The sequence below is a fragment of the Hippocampus bargibanti genome, linkage group LG12 (assembly GCF_051943395.1).
Source record: "Hippocampus bargibanti isolate YZ-2025 linkage group LG12, ASM5194339v1, whole genome shotgun sequence".
NCBI lineage: Eukaryota > Metazoa > Chordata > Actinopteri > Syngnathiformes > Syngnathidae > Hippocampus > Hippocampus bargibanti.
In genome coordinates, this window is record NC_142745.1 from 22,931,262 (window position 1) to 22,936,252 (window position 4,991).

Sequence of the window (4,991 nt, forward strand, 5' to 3'; positions counted from 1 at the left end):
CCGCAATAACATTCTGACTTTATGCTCAGAATTCTGAGCATAAAGTCATAATCTCACTTTGAAGTCAGAATTGTGAGAATAAAGTCATAATTCTGAGCATAAAGTTAGCATTCTCACTTTAATGTCACAATTCTGAGCATGAAGTCATAATGCTTCTTTTCCTTTCGGCTCTTCCCTTCAGTGGTCGCCACAGCGAATCAATGTCCTCCATCTATCCCGGTTTTGTGCATCCTCTTCTCTCACACCAGCTACCTTCATGTCCTCTTTGACCACATCCATAAACCTCCTCTTCGGTCTTCCTCTCGGTCTCCTGTCTAGCAGTTCAAGGCTCAGCATCCTTCTCCCTATATAGTCACTCTCTCTCCTCTGGACATGTCCAAACCATCTCAGTCTGACTTTCTCTCCAAAGCCTCTAATATGAGTTGTCCCTCTAATGTACTCATTCTTGATCCTATCCAACCTGGTCACTCCCAAAGAAAACCTCAACATCTTCATCTGTGCTACCTCCAGCTCTGCTTCCTGTCTTTTCTTCAGTGGCACTGTCTCCAGTCCAAACATCATGGCTGGTCTCACCACGGTTTTATAATTTTCCTTTCATCCTAGCTGAAAGCCTTCTATCACACATCACACCTGACATTTTTCTCCAGCCTGCCTGGACACGCTTCTTCACCTCTCATGAAGTCATAATTCTGAGAATAAAATCAGAATTCTGACTTTTTTTCCCCAGGATGCTGACTTCAAAGACTTTATTCTCAGAATTCTGACTTTAAAGTCAGAAATCTTGAAACTGTCAACTTTAAAGGCAGAATTGTGAGAAAAAAAGTCAGAATTCTGACTTTAAAGTCAGAATCCTGACTTTATTCTCAAAATTATGACTTTAAAGTGAGAATTCTACGAAAGAGGATGAGGGCCACTGAAGGAAAAAAAAATAAGGTTGGCAAGATTCTCACTTAATTCTCAGAATTCTGAAAATAACGTCAGATTTCTGACTTTTTCTCTCAGAATTCTGACTTTAAAGTCAGAATTCTCACTTGAAAGTCATTCTGAGAATAAAGTCAGAATTCATAAAGTCAGAATTCTGATTTTATTCTCAGAATTCTGACCTTATGCTCAGAATTCACAAAGTCAAGAATCCTGAGAATAAAGTCAGAACTGTCATTTTAAAGTCAGAAATCTCATTTCAAAGTCAGAATTATGAGAATAAAGTCAGAATTCTCACTTTAAAGTCAGAATTCTGAGAAAAAAGTCAGAATCTTGCCAACCTTTTTTTTTTCTGTGGCCCAAAATGCGATCTGGGCATTTATATTTTGAGATTTCAAACGAAAACATCACAGCTTTCGACAATTCTTTCAAAATAAAACTAACCCGACAACTGAATATTCAAATTTGGGACACAGATGACCTCATAACATCTTCCGATACGTAAAAATAGGCACAGGTCGTCTAGCACCAGGTACATGTATTAAAAGCAAAAAAGACAAACAAAGAACTTGATTTTATATTTTTAATATTCTACAAAGCACGGGAACAAATAAATGTAAATTCTCTTTGCCATACATGCATTGAGACATTTTTTTCATAAGGATTAAACATCATAGCAAGGATTGATTAGAATCGTCTGTTTATTATGTGACTTTAAAAATAGCCATTCCATGCAAAACGCATTTTTATGTAGAGGTGATTCAAATTAAGCATGTAGTGATACCTTGGCTTACAAACTTAATTGTTTCCCAGACAGAGTGTGTAAGGCAAAAATTCCCCATAAAACATCATTTTCAACTTTCTAATCCTTAAAACTACACAAAATATACCTTATTTTATGTATAATAAATGTGCAATGGTATTGTAATTAAAGAAATAAACTGTGCATTATAATCAAGTGGTTTTATTGACCTTTGTGATGGTCGTTGATGGCTTGATGGAATGGAGTGGCCGCTTTCATCAGCATGAAACACTTGATGAGGAACGTAGCCTTCTTTCACCATCTTGAGGAATGATCCCTTGGAGGTGCTTTCTCTGCGATCATTTTGCCTTGTTCCTCATCAATTGTGTTCTGTTTAGCTGGGTTGATGCTTTTTGCATCAAGTGTACAGATGACTTGTGTGGGTTATTTGTGGAGCCTGATTGATGGGATATTTTAACCTTGCAGTCTACACTCTGCTTTTGAACTATCAAAGTTGAAACAAGTCCATATTTCACTGTTCTCTATCCATTTTATCACTCTGTCGTCTGCCTGTCTCTTTAATGTTTAAACCCTCCCCCTCACTGCTGCGTTCTTGACCAATCACGTGGCTTTAACCGAAGACTGGGGGCGGTGAGTAGAGGACAAAAACAGTCTGCTGCCATTTTCTTGTTAGAATGGGCTCATTTGCGAACGACGCATCACTGATTGTGGCGCTCCGTGTGTATCCCGAAAAATAGTTCGTATGCCAAGGTAAAAATTTCATAAATTTAACATTGGTAAACCGAAAAGTTCATAAGCCAAGGGGTTCGTAAACTGAGGTATCACTGTATGATAATCTTTTTTTTGTCTTCACTGGACCACTGTTTCTGATGAAACAAATAGCTGTGTGAGTGTTCAGAAATCACAGGCTCGTACACGTGAACACAACTTGACTCGTGCTAATCCCTGTTAAGTGGTTAAGGACGCACCGTCGTCTTGTCTGAACCAGGCTTAAAGGACAACCGACGTCTCCGGACAAGTTGTGTCCATAATTTGTAAAATGGCTTCAAAGGACTTCTACTGGGCGTATTTTAATAAGATTCCACCGCATATAGCTACATTTACCTTTTAAGACTGGCGCTGAAGATTCAGGAAGTCTTGTTTTTGAGTTGGTGACGAGTCCGTACATGACGTCAGAAAAGGACCGCCTCCTCACCGTATTGTAGCGTCTTCCCATCACGTTTATGTATTTTGATGTACTGTTTTTTTTTTTAAACCAGGTCTTACACCCAAAAGCTGCCAGCAGAGGGAGGCAAACTCCATGGAAGGAATGTATCAGCCTGTGGAAACGGGCTGATTAATTCCTCATCGGAGCTGGTCGCCATTTTTCTGCCTCTTTTTGGGTGAGACATTCCCCCCCGCCCGTTTGCCTCAAAATGGCCCAAATAAATTATTTAATCAATTGCAAACATGTATGCTTTGCTCATCAGGACTATTTGAATCATATTCATAACTGGATGTGTGACAAGAAAGCATATTCTCCGAATCTGAAGCCATTGTTTGGATTCACAAGCAATGCAAGACGTCTTGGCGAGACGTCACGAACTGGGGGCGGGACTTTCTGAAAATGCTCAATTTTTTTTGCAGATTTTGGACACTTGAAGTCATTTTTATTGGTGTTTTGCATTTGACAAAAATATCATACTGCATGTTTTGGGTATTTTAGATGCTATAAAACGTTTTTCTGGTGTCAGTTAAAAAACAAAAAAGTGGCGTCGGTTGTCCTTTAAACACAAGCGTCAATCAACAAGTGGCGTATAACTCAACACCTGAATTAACAGTCATACTGTTCTGGGCAAATGCGACATTCACGGTATTGTATCCAACGAGGTGGTTTAGGCCCAAATACACATGTACCTTTAGAGAGCCCTTATCAGTGTCTGAAACTCATGACAAAAAGTTAGCGGACACCAGGGCAGACAACTGTGAAAAGTTGCCTGCCCGGCCATAAAGTTGCCTGCCCCATTTTTCACAACTTGAAACACAATGACGACTAATTGCAAAAAATACCATTGTTGGAAAGTATTAAGGATTTTTTTGTATGAAGGATATACCTAGCACAAATGCTCCCTTGCTTAATTGATGATAAATATCCCTTGCTGATAATTTTGCTCCAGTTGTGGTTTGTCCTTACACTGTTGGGCATGTTGCACAATGCAATGTTTGCGCTGCGTCGTCTGCTACAAGTCACGTCAACTCCTCCTTACATGATGCTTTTTATTCTAATAATACATTTAATTTCTAAGCGCCTTTCAAAACTCTCAAGGACACTTTACAGTCACAGGATAATGTACGTTTACGTTTTGTAGCCTCATAAATGTTGTTAGCTTCTTTTGAATCTTTCTTCTGCGGCTGAGGTTCTGTGCATCTACTTTGGAAAATGATATGCAAAAGCACGACTTTATAACGCTCGGGAAAAGTCCGGAAGAACGAAGTAGGCTTCTGATTGGCTGCCGTGACGAGTATGCAAATTGCCAAACGAACCGAAATTCCGAAATGTCCAAACCGAAAGATTTTGAAATCGGAATAAAGTATTCCGATTTCAAAATATTAGTTCAAACGTTTGCTTTGAAAAAAAAACTTGTTTTGTTCTTGAAGAAGTTGTCGGTCACCCGGCCGTAAACGTTTTGTAAGTTGTACGCCCGACGTAAAAGTTGCACGCCGCGGGCGTCCAGGCAGATGTTATTTCAGGCACTGTCTATAGACACACCATACGTCAGGCTAACAATTTGGATCCGATTTTATAAGCAAAGTCAAGATCTGACTTTCGAATCTAACAATTCATGTTATGTTAAAAAAAAAAAATCACGTTGATTATGTCGCGGGTGTTTTTTACCCATATGTCCCAAATACCAAATATGTCCAGTCAACAGTCAAAAAGGTGACATCCGCAATGGATGCTACAGCGGCGTGTCTCCTTTCAACATTTATAGCTAGAGATAGCTAGATAGCTGGCTGGCTATCTCTATGGCTATCTAGGTAGCTTTCTATCTATTTGAGTTACTTCCGGGTTGAGTGAATGCTGGCGCGTGTGGCTGCCGCTGCTCACCCACAGAAAAAAAAACTTTTCCTGTGACTGTAAAGTGACCTTGAGAGTTTTGAAAGGCACTTAGAAATGAAATTTTATTTAGCTTGTATCTTATTTTGCTTTTTTTTTTAAATTGGCGCTAAACCAATTTAGAAATACAAATCAATTGACAAATCTGTCGAATACCCAGTGGCGGGTCACTGGGTATTCGACAGTAAAATGATTGCTTCGAAGCCAGTG